Source organism: Triturus cristatus, chromosome 5_1 (genome assembly GCF_964204655.1).
Source record: "Triturus cristatus chromosome 5_1, aTriCri1.1, whole genome shotgun sequence".
Taxonomy (NCBI): domain Eukaryota; kingdom Metazoa; phylum Chordata; class Amphibia; order Caudata; family Salamandridae; genus Triturus; species Triturus cristatus.
The window spans coordinates 427,403,478-427,416,512 of NC_140587.1; the positions used below are offsets into that span (position 1 = coordinate 427,403,478).

General features: G+C 44.2%; 1 protein-coding gene across 2 annotated transcripts in view; it reads right to left on the bottom strand.

Moving 5' to 3' along the window:
* Window positions 1-13,035, bottom strand: part of MATN2 (matrilin 2) — a 476,504-nt gene that overhangs the window by 119,637 nt on the left and 343,832 nt on the right. The gene's annotated exons all lie outside the window — the stretch shown is intronic.

Sequence of the window (13,035 nt, forward strand, 5' to 3'; positions counted from 1 at the left end):
AAATAGGGGGTTAGAGAGCAGAGCGGATTGGCACAGGCGAATGTGGTTATGCATTGACAGAGGGGGCTGTGCAGACTGTAACAGTGCACAATATTCACTGCGGGGCTAGCAGTGCACTCCAAGAGAAATGAAGAGCTGCAGTCTGGCCGCACTCTGAGTCTCATCTACGGCTATAGAGAAGGCGTGCTATTGCCCTGAGCCTGGGAGCCTCTCCCTTCACCCCCATGGACGGTGTCTAAGAGTTACAGCTGGACATGTACCCCTGACATGGCATGGAAATGCTTTGAAAGTAACAAGGACCCCCTGTAGAATATTCAGGCCAATTCCTAGGACAGGGCAACAGACACAGTGAAGAGTATATTCCTAGGCAATCAAAATTGATACAAATATCAGCCACTAGGCTAATTGATATAGAACCAAAAACATTAGAAAAACTTTTAATAAGAGCCAGTGTACCATATAGCAATAGAATTAAAAATCATCTTTTTATTGTCAGTAACTGATAGTGTTTTATATATAAACAAACATATGACCAAAACACAATACACTTTCTAAAAAAAGACACGTTTTTTATAAAAATTATATCAAAAATTCTTAACAAAATACAGACTAAAATACAGATACAATAACACAAAAAAAGGTTATTCAATGAACACAATATTAAATAAGAAAGATAAAACACAAATATAAACATTCAGGATATATAAAATTGCGGCAATAGATTGTCTTCGACGCGCGTTTCGGCGCACTAGCGCCTTCGTCAGGAAAGCCACACAATATTTCTCGTAATAGCAATAAGAGTAAAAAGGTTGAAAATTGTGGAGATCTAATGCTCGTTGATTGAATAGTCTCTTGTGACTGATTCTTTTTTCAACCGATATTCTTTGATAAATGAGACGTATTGAAAGAAAGACTGATGAGGCAACAAGGACGCCGGTGACTTCCGGTTAAATTCGGGGATGTAGCTGATAGGTAAATTGATGTATATTACTCTTTGCAATGATATGTTGAAGTTTTTATCTTCTTTTCTTGCCCAAGATGGTCTAATGATGAAAGACCTTCGTAGGAAGAAGGACGTGCCTCACCGCGTTCTTTACTGCTATCGGGAAATTTTCTCCATCCATGGAAAAAAGAATCAGTCACAAGAGACTATTCAATCAACGAGCATTAGATCTCCACAATTTTCAACCTTTTTACTCTTATTGCTATTACGAGAAATATTGTATGGCTTTCCTGACGAAGGCGCTAGTGCGCCGAAACGCGCGTCGAAGACAATCTATTGCCGCAATTTTATATATCCTGAATGTTTATATTTGTGTTTTATCTTTCTTATTTAATATTGTGTTCATTGAATAACCTTTTTTTGTGTTATTGTATCTGTATTTTAGTCTGTATTTTGTTAAGAATTTTTGATATAATTTTTATAAAAAACGTGTCTTTTTTTAGAAAGTGTATTGTGTTTTGGTCATATGTTTGTTTATATATAAAACACTATCAGTTACTGACAATAAAAAGATGATTTTTAATTCTATTGCTATATGGTACACTGGCTCTTATTAAAAGTTTTTCTAATGTTTTTGGTTCTATATCAATTAGCCTAGTGGCTGATATTTGTATCAATTTTGATTGCCTAGGAATATACTCTTCACTATGGCATGGAAATGCAGCAGCGTACTGAGCTTATTACTTTTGTGTTTACTGTGCAGACTCCCCATGTGTTTTATTTCTTGTGTACATGTAGCTCGGTGTGTGTTCACCATGAATTTGAACTCTTTGCTCCCCATTATCTCACCAGCTAAATCCAATGAGGCAGTAAGTTGTTTACTGTGGATGGATGAATTGCACAGGTGCACAGCACACCTCCGCATACTATGCCCAATGCATTGTCCTCTCTTATAGAGAAGACGCGGATTGGCAACTTCAACTGAACTGTTTGTAAACATAAAGGAAGGCAACTTTACATAATCATACATTTCTTTATATCAAAGGAAGCTTGGATGGGGCAAACTGACCTAATTCTGAATCATGAAAATGAAGATATTATGATGGTAGGAGACCCTTCCACATCTTGGCACTGAAACCTGGTTAAAGTTATTTCCATTGCTACTGTTTATCCGTAAAGGGTCCAGGTCATGTCAATCAGAACCTGTCATATCAATAGTGGATCCGACACTCCAGAAGCACCTGTTGCAGAAGCATCAGCATCTGCAGAACGTGGTGGCGAGGATGCTTCTAAGGCAGAGAAGTGGTACCATGTTACTCTGGCCCTGAGAGCCCTTCGTTGGTTCTCGATGGAGAGAAAATAACATGTAAGGCATTATGCACGACTCATCGAGCCTGGCGCAAAAGCAGGACCACCATTTGTACAGTCACCAAGCAGAATGTGCATCAGTGTTTTTGCCAGTGGTACCTAAGTCCCCAAAAAGGAACAGGGGGCAAAGCATTCCCAGTACTGGAGACCAAGGCCTGAAACTATCTCCCGGTCAAAGTGAATATGCTACCACCTACAGTTCAGAAAGGCTCAAAGAACAGTTTCTGGTGTAAGGTGACCCAAGAACGACTCTCAGAATTCCAAAGTCTTCAGTTTTGTGGTCAGTTAAACAGTGCCAATATGCCCCTCGTTGGTTGACAGCACACATACCAGATCTGTCTACTGCACGGTTGACCCCATCTCCGGTGGCACATGAACGATATATAATATTGAGCTGCTGCTTAGAGGACACAAGAGAGATAGATTGGTCAGAAACTAGCTCTATTGTATTTTAATGTGGCATGTTGAATTATCTTCTGCAGGATGAGGTATGTCCACAGAACCATACTGGAATGCTTGCTAGTTCTGTCAAGAAACTCAAGCGCATCTCACCGGGAATCCACATTTGGTGTTGCTTGGTATCTCTACAGATGCATCATCACTTAAGTCTAGACTAGACTGTGCTTTTCACGTAGGGTCTGCTTACTTCAGGGGACTTTTTCTATTTTACTTTCGGCATCCATCAGAGTGCATGTTTCCTTGCTCCCTTTGGGTCCGAATCGTAGAGGTAAACGTACACTTTTGTGTAAGTTCACTACTTTTCAATATCCACAAAGTTTTGTAAAGTTTGACCAAAAGTTTAACTTTACTACTTTTTGGTATTCACAAGGGTAAACTTATACCAAAAGTATAACTTTACTACTTTTTGATATTCACAAAGGGAAACTTTGACCAAAAGTCTAACTTAGACCAATAGTCTACCTTTACTACTTTTCGGTATTTACAATGGTAAGTTACCACAAGTAAAGTTAGACTTTTGGTCTAACTTTACCATAGTGACCATCGAAAATTAGTAAATTAATCAGGCCCTATCTGTTTTTCCTGTCTCTTCCCCCATGCTCTCTTCGTTCCTCCCTCTCCCATTATATTCAGTTCTCCCTGTCCCACTCTCGTCCTGCTCTCCATCATTCCTCCATGTTGTACATCATTTTTGAATTTTTTTTTTAGAAGGGTCCTGCAGCTGCAAATTGCTGCCGATCCTGTTGCATCCATTTTCACATTTCGCGCACACTTCATTTTGTTTTTTACTCTTTAGTTTACCCTTCTAACATTCTAAATAGCACAATGGAGCAAGTGATAATGTGGCGGACGTATTCATTCTTCACTGGTCACAACAATCCGATATTCACTGCGCCATGTTAGATAATGGAGTTCATAGTATCTGATTCTGTTCATAAAGCCGCTTTACAGTTGCTGCATCATTACAGAATCCGTTCAATTAGAAAGCAAGAACTTCTTCAACAATCATTGGTAATGCATTGGTTTCGCCAATGTAATGAATAAAGAGATGTTTTCATCAATCATCGTCTGGGAGAAGGAAAGAGCTCCTTGACAGATAACACGGGTCTGGAGAGGATGTGGCGTAGCGGCCAGAGCTGCTGGCCCGAGAGCTGGGGATCCCGGTTTGAGTCTCGCTGGTGCAGTGCAACATCCTGTGATTCTATGCAAATCACTTAGGGGCATATCAGCAAGGGCCGGCGATATTTATCGCTAAGCGCACTTAGCGCGAGGATAATTATCGCCGGCCAACTCTGAATTTTATCGCGGAGATAGCGTGCTATCAGCAACGCTTATCTTCAAAGCGATAAAATTCAGAGCGCAAGCTGCCAACTGTGCGATTATCGCTAGAAATGCAGCGATAATCGCACAACTTTTGGCGATAGCTTACTGATAGTGCTACACATACTTAGCCATGATATCCACCTTCCATAGGATATCATGGCTAAGTCAGTTTCAAAGCAGGCGTAAGAAAAGTAGCGATAACAGAGGTTATCGCTACTTTTCTTGTCGCTATGCTTCTTAGCACGAGGCTTGATAATAGGAGATAAGCGACATTTCTCCCGTTATTCTTGTGAGGAACGCCCACTTTGCATCTCATTAGAGATGCAAAGCTGGGCGTTAAGGGAAGGGGCAAAGAAGCATGGATTCATGCGTTAGCGTGTCCTTGCTAATAGGGCGTTAAAATTATCGCCGCTTTTCATCCAAAAACGGACGCAAAAGTGGCGATAATTTTTTATCGCCTCGTTGATAATATGCCCCTTAATCTCTCTGGGTGATAAATTGTTATATAACTATGCTGCAAGAGTAAAAGGCAAAACTTTATGAAAATATAGTTCCACCAAAGTGGATGTTAACAGTATATCGGCAGCAGCAAACTGATAAAAGAAGCAGATGAAGAACAAGCATTGGTAAATGCAGGAAAATATACGACAGCCAATTGAAATGGAGGAAAGGTAAGTAGCACGCACAGGAACCAATGAAAAGCCAGGAAAGAGAGAAGGCGGGATGTAAATCCCTTTTAAGTTTATATCAAAAACAATAGATTTCTCACGCACAGATAAGCACTGTGCAGGCAAAACCTAAAAAGGTGGATCTTGTAAAGGCAATGAGTGGCCTACAGAAGTTATTTTCACTTTGTTAGGGTTTTACAGTGTTTTTCAGTTTACATTTTTTACAGATTATTTTACACTACGTTTATGGTTCGTACAGTTTGGGATATGCAAACATTGCAAAATTTCATGTGAAATCAGATGTTGCAACTTGGGCACAGTAGTACACTTCTGTTTAGGATGGTATAAATACTGGATGGTATCCGGAAAAGGGTTTTGGCACATCTTCAAATGGACAAGTGAGATGTGCTTTAAGAACATTGTATATAGCCAGTAGAATTATTTCCCTCCACAGGATGGTTCCTTTATTAATCTGCAGTGTCAGCGTGGGATGGCCCAATAGTTTTTAGGTCTCGCCTGCCCCAGCGCTTGCGCTGGTCTGGCGCGACTTTAGGTAAGGGCTTAGAAAAATGCTACCGCCGGCTACAGCTTGCAGTGCATGTGCGCGGGCGCGCGCTTCAGCAGAGGCGCCATATGGCGTGATTACTGCTGCGCGCGCACCACTTGCGCACATGCACTGCAAGCTGTGGCCGGCGGTAGCATTTTTTTTCTTTCTAACCGCGGCACCGGTGCTTTACTTTTAACATTAAAAGTAAAGCGCCGGTGCCGCGATTATAGCAAAAGTAAAGAAATAGAAACAAACATCTATTTCTTTACTTTTGCTATAATCGTCTCACCCGCGCTTTACTTTTAATGTTATTGCTCACTTGCTGGTGTTTACACCTATGAATTGCCTTTCCACTCATTATGCTCACCCGCCTCCAGTCCAGGACCATAATTGGTGAGTAAAGTAAATCAGTGACCACCCTTAGTAGAGGGTGATATTCAGTGTAGGATACCCCAAGAAGAGGGCACCAGCACTTATGTCAAGCACCTGGTAGACTTAATTCTTTTAGCTATCAGTGGTGGATTTATTCATTTAACTAGCATACTGATGAGCACAAAGCAGCTACAAGTGCACTTGGTAAATATGGTGGTGAGAAAAGTGGCATCATGATACAGGATAGGATCTAATTGACATTTTATGTGGAAACCAGTAGCATAGCTTGGATGCCATGGCCCCTGGTGTAAGGAAGGAAAAGGGCCCCTTTGACTGCTGCTGGTGATGTAAAATATCGCAATCATCATTGTACAATGGGCCCACAGGGTTCTGCACCCCAGTGCACTGCACCTGCTGCACCAATGGTAGCCTCACCCCTGGTGAAAACAAGCATCCTGTTTGATTGCAAATCCGAATTAGCAGGGGTACTAAGACATCACTATTATTAGACATACTTGATCATGAGAATGATGCACTAGTGAAGCTAATGGATTTTTTTCAACAGCATTAAAAGCATTCTCATGTTTGGAATCAGGGAAGTGGTGGGGGTCGTCAGATCTTCCAAATGATTTGCTTCTTTTCTAGGAAATATGTAATCAGGGCAACTTCTCTTGTTATTCAACTGTGGTTAGCTGTAGAGCACATCCGAGTTCCTGTTGCTGACCATTCTATATAGTATCTTTGTACAGCCACAACCTAATTTGTACAGGCTCCGGGAGTCAGGGTACAAAGCTCCACCGATGACACCCTCGTGTTGTTCAGTGTCCTGGCTGCTTGGCTCAGGATCGGCAACTGACTTTGGCCCCGATTACTAGCAGCCGGGAGATCACTGTTATTTCCAAAGAACTTTACCGGGGTTTCCCATACTTCATGGGCGTGGGGAAATAATGGGAATTACACCTTTTTGGCGAATAACATGATGGAATGAGACTTTTGGTGCCAATTCTATTGTGCCTTTCCTCAGTGTTCCGCCAGGAAACCTCACCTGTTTGAAGGAAGCGAAATCTGGAACTCACTAGCAGTGTTCCCTCTAAATTCTTCATATTAATAAACCTGCTGCAGCCAGTGGTGGGGCTCATAGGAGTTAACTTGCCATTCGTAATGAGGGCCTTAATGGTGTCTGTGGGTACTGTTGTATCCTTAACCATTCCATCAGATGGTGACCTTGGTTTTGAGATTTCGAATCTCACCTGGTCTGTACAGGATGTGACATCACTTGATTTCCCATCATCCATCTGCACAGGAAGGGACAGGACTCATCTCTACTCCCAGGATCTCCTCAATGGCTGCCATACTGTGGATGCGCTGCCAATGTGCCAAAGGCAAACCCGTATGTGCATAGAGAGCATCCATCACCACAAACCTTGGTCTTCCACAATCCCGCCACTACCATACTGCAACCCTCCATGTTCTCAACCACAGCTGCTGCGCCACATGCTACAGCCTCACCACACAACACCAATGGAGCATTCTCCTGAGCTTCCCGCAAGTTCTCATTCACTTACACACACCCAACAATCACTGCACCAACAGCACCCAACACCCCACTCTCTCACACTCACACAGTTTTGCAACTATCCACACAACACTCTACACATGCATGCGTGCTCCTCAACACCCGCTCATTCACCAAACACACCCCAAAGATCTGGGACCTGCTGAACGACAATGACCCTGACCTACTTTTCCTCACGGAAACCTCGCTGAACCCTGCATCGGCACCTGACATCACCACAGCCACCTCCCCCAACCTCTCCCCGGCTACAAGATTGCAAGGCAAGATGGACTTAAGAAGCCCAGAGCTGGAATCGCCATAATTGAAAAGAACAGCATCAGCTGAACCACATCCACGGACATGTCATCCTCCAACATGGAACACATGTCGTTCAAACTCCAAGTCACACGCCACATCACCCTAAGCAGTACTTTTATCTATAGACCACTAGGGCTGCACACCAACTTCACCGACACGATCACAGACTTCGTCACACCATTCGAACTCAATGCTAGCAAGTACATCCTACTTAGAGACCTGAACGTCTACCTGTAAGACCATGCCAACTCCAACTCAAGAGCACCTATTGAAGACTTTGTAAGCCTCGGCCTCACCCATCAAGTAAAGCGACCTATTCACATCACCGGACACCTCCTGGGCCCTATTTACACAAACTACGGCAACATCCAAGTCGACAATACCACACCAATCCCCTTGACAGACCATACGCTTGTCAAATTCAGCATCCCAGTCCAATGCACATTCACCACCACCAGACTAGCCTGCTGAAACTGAAACAGCAACACTGACAAGTACTGGAGCACAGCTCTCAATACCCACTGACCCGAATACAGCAACAGCCTCCACAAAGCAATCAATTGGATCACTTCCTGTGCTGACTGCCTGGCTCCCCTCAAACACAGCAATGCAACAAGAACCAGATCCCAGGCCAGTTGGTACACGGAAGAACTCAGACTGATGAAACGCCACTGCAAACAACTGGAGCGTAAATGACCAATAAGCCAGGACTCTGCAGACAGGAGCACGTTCAAATCCACTCTAAGCATAGCTGCCATGGTTTTAGATTGCCATGTGTAAAATTTTCATAATTTCTGGGTAATTATGAGTGACATTTAAATGACTATAAGTCACATTTTCTCACAAGGAAAATCAAGCAATGAAGACGAGGGAAACACATATGTATCAGACATGACAACCATTTGAGCAACGAGAAACTCTAAGGGCCTAATTGTGAGATTCATGGTGGCGTGGCGGTGGCGGTCTTGCGACCACCACATTGCGACCCTAGTGGTAGTGCCAGCTTTTGACCACCGACTTCACCAGGGAACTGCCGTTCTCTGGCAGTTGGTAGTGCCATGGCGAACCCGCCAAGCATATTACATCTTCCATCTCCGCCACTGATTTCATGGAGGTCTTTCCTCCATGAAAACAGTGGCATAGATGAAAGAAAGGGAGCCCTGCAGGGCCACCTTGTGCCTCATGCCTTGTGGATGCACACAGGGGCCACAACATGTCCCCCCCCACGTGCAACCACAGAAGTTCCAGCATGGCATGGACTTTCAAGTCCATGTCGTGCTGGAACTTACTTTAATGTTCCCATAGTGGTGCCCGTTTTACAGACACCGCAATGAAATCGCCCGCCAATGACAAAAAAAGTAATTATTTGGCATGCAGTTTTCACACGGGTTTGGCGGGACTGTCCCGCTACCACACTGTGTAACTCGTAATATGGCCCTAAGTTAACTTCTGTAAAGCATAAGAAATAATTGTTAAATGGCTTTCATTTATCAGACTCTAGTTAAAATTGCAGAAAATAGATGAAGCAGCCTGGAGGACGTTCATATTTTGCAGTAATCCCCGCTGCATTGGAAAGCTGCGAGTGGCAGGCACTCATTTAGGTCACAGCTAGGCAGGTTTAAAGTAAATTTTAGCTTTGAGTCAGATTAACACTCTCCAAAGGCCCACTGTCTGAGACTGAATTGAGATTAGCTTATAAATGTGTGCACCACAGCAACTAGCTAGCCCCAACGCCAGGTTCAAGTAAAGTGCAAATCCCTACTCCTAGCTGGGTCTGGTAGCTCAGTGCACTAATACATCCACTATTCTGTGATTCGCCTCATGGGCACAGGTTCAGATATTGGCAGGTTTGCTCAGTATTTCTTTGCTCTGGGTTGGGTGGCCTGAGAACCACTGAGCTGAGTATCAATAAACATCTGTCATTAAAGACCAAGGGGTGAACATCTGCATTTCAAATATGCATGTTATGGTGTGTATAGTCTACAGCATATGCTTGGCAAGGCACGGCTATTAACGGAATGGGCTGCTAAATTGAGCAATCTTTTTTTTACTTGCTTATTCAGAAAGCATATGTGCTTAATAAAAGAGATGTGTAAACAAGGCCCTCGGTGCTCGTGTTCCCAGTAAGGCATGTTCAGCCTTATCGGTCCCTAGTGAAACTGTCACCGTGATTTAAAATACATGTGGGAAGAGTCAGCAAGTTATATACTTGACGGTTCTGCTTTGATGTCACAGGAAGTAAGTTTGAAGAACACCATCACCTAAATAAACTACCTTCCTTGTGAACATATATGGAGTCAAAAATGCCGCAAGAATCACCACCATGAAAGTACCGCAGGGCAGAGGGGAGGCCTAACTACAAGGACCAGCCAACTTTAACCTAGGCTGGAGCCACCCGGGGAGAGGGCAGAGCTGAGAGCTGTGGGCAGCAAGAAGAGGCTAGTGCTACTGCCACATTTACGGAGAGCGGTGAGGGATTAAGGAAGGTCACATGCATCACCTTTCAATTACCGCCTGGGCGGCTAATGGCGAAGCCTCCCTCCCCCCGAGTACAGTGAGGATGTCTTGACCCTCAGGCAGTCAGCAGCGGAAAGCTGAGCCTGGCGGTCCGACCTGGTTTTCTCGTGACACTTACTCTGGCAGCGAGTGCTGTTACATCTGTCCACCAGTCTGAGCAGGGTTGTGGTCCAGGACTCAGTGGGCCCGATTCAAAAAAGTAATCTGAGACAAAATCCTAACTTTACGACTTTCGGTATTCACAAAAGGCATTTAGGAGTAGCAAAGTTAGGGTTCCTAACTTTACTACTCCTAAACTGAGACAAAATCCCAACTTTACGACATTTGGTATTCACAAAAGGCATTTAGGAGTAGTAAAGTTAGGATTCCTGACTTTACTACTCCTAAATGCCTTTTGTACATACCGAAAGTCGTAAAGTTAAGATTTTTCTCAGTTTAGGAGTAGTAATGTTAGGAATCCTAACTTTGCTACTCCTAAATGCCTTTTGTGAATACCGAAAGTCGTAAAGTTAGAATTTTTCTCAGTTTAGGATTAGTAAAGTTAGGAATCCTGATTTTGCAAGGCCTAAATGCCTTTTGTGAATACCGAAAGTTATTCTCAGTTTAGGAGTAGTAAAGTTAGGAATCCCAACTTTGCTACTCCTAAATGCCTTTTGTGAATACCGAAAGTTGTAAAGTTAGGATTTTTCTCCGTTTAGGAGTAGTAAAGTTAGGAATCCTAACTTTACTACTCCTACATGCCTTTTGTGAATACCGAAAGTCGTAAAGTTAGGATTTTGTCTCAGATTACTTTTGCGAATCGGGCCTAGTGACTCCACTAATGACTGCAACAGACCACTTTCGCAGCGGCCTTACGAGTCCACTCCAAATCTTATATGCTCCGGCTGGTTTGCCGCGCAGTGCGAGCTCAGCTGCAGCCCCGGCTCCCGGCTGTCCAAACTGCAAATGTGGCCCAGCCCAGGCTCTAGTCAGGCTGTGTTATTGGGCAAATTAAACCCTGGGTGAGGCTCCACGTGACGGGGTGAGGTCAGTAACTTTGCTGCTCCGTGCAGTGTCAGGTGATTGAAACAATGTAGACAGCCATGGCCAGAGCGAGCTGCCTGAGCCAGCCCCCAAACCTGCCACAGCAATGCCCGCTGCCTGCTAATAGCAAATTGTCAGAGGTACTTAAGCAGCGCTCCGGCTATTTGAAAACTGAGGAGGTGCTATAGTGCGTGAAAGTGCATTTCAGTGTGGTGATGCGGACCACCACACTGAAATGTGTTAGTCTAACACCTGATGCGTGATACTTGGCACGGCTGTCTAAGGCGCTACTACCAAATAATTCAAACCACCAAACATGGCACTCTAGTGGACTGCATTGATGCCAGCTCAACAGACGTGAGGGAAAAATTGCCATTGTGTAAGATTTCACCTCACCATTGGCCGCTTCCAACTCGATCACCCCTGCGCACGACCTCTGCAACAATCTCTCTCAAATCTTCAGCAACAAAATCACCGCTATTTACAGCAACTTCATCCCGCAACTGTGCCTGACTGATCTTGCCAAATGCCTGCTGATTTTATCCAAAGACCAATGCTATCCACATGGTCCATCATCACTGCAGATGAAAATTCAGCCATGTGGAAGTCTATCCACTCAGAGTTTCCAGCTGACTCTTGTCCCCGCCACGCCTATGCCAGAGGACTACAACCCATCAGCGTCATGCTCACACCTATTCTGAATGCCTACACCTCTTCTGCCACCTTGAAGCTTGGAAATACACAACTGTCCTCCCATTGCTGAAGAAATCCTCTGTGGGCCCCTCAATGGTTGCTAACAACAGAATTCTATTTTCTGTTTTTTGTACGGAGTTTTTTTTACAGGGAGAACTTAACCCAGCATTGGGTATCAGAGCGCTTTACATAGCACCAGTTGCGTTACATGAGGACACATATTCATTTTTTTAGGCACGGGGAGATTAAGTAATTTGCCAATAATCACAGGATGTTCAGCGTCATTGTCGAGTCTCGAACCCGGTTCACCAGATTCAAGGTCGACCGCCCTAGCCGTTTGGTTAACTCCTCTCCCCAATGGGAGAATGATTTCTCTGCAACCATTCTGAGCGAGGGTCTTAGAGACAATCATCAACAGACATCCCATCAACTATCTCAATGACTACTAACTCCTCTACACCAATCAGTCTGATTTCAGACCCATCCACAATACAGAATCTGCCCTCATGACACCCACAGATGACATCCAAATTCCTTGGACTGAGGAGACACGGTGGCCCTCATCTTCCTGGACCTCTCCACAGCATTTGACACAGTCTCCTATCCCATCCTCATCCAACACCTACAAAGCATCGGAATCCAATGACATGCACTCTGATGGATCCGCTCCTTCCTGCCTGGAAGGACCCATTCGCTCAGCCTGGAACCGCACAATTTGGATGCCCACAACCTCATCTGCGGAATTCTGCAAGCATCCTCCCTGAGCCTGACCTTACATGATCCTACATGACCTTACATGAGCCTGACCTTACATGACCTTACATGACACATACATTATCCCTCTAGCCAGCATCATCTGCTTTCACAATATCAATGTCCTCTCTTACACTGATGACACGCAGCTAATTCTTTCCCTCACAGACAACACACCCAGTACCGGGATCAAGTTCAATGCCTACATGACTGAAATCACTTACTGAATGAAGACCAACTGTCTAAGCTGACCAACAAGACCGAAATTGTGATCTTTGGGCAGAGTACATCACTGTGGGATTCCACCTGATGGCCAACAGAGCTAGTACTGACATCCACCCCCACCACCCATGCCAAGAACATGGGAATAATCATCTATCGCAAACTCAACATGACCTCCCAAGTCAAGGCCATCACCGCCTCATGCTTCCATACCCTAAAGATGTTGAGGAAGATTTTCAAATGGCTCCCAATCAGCCATCAACCATCACACACA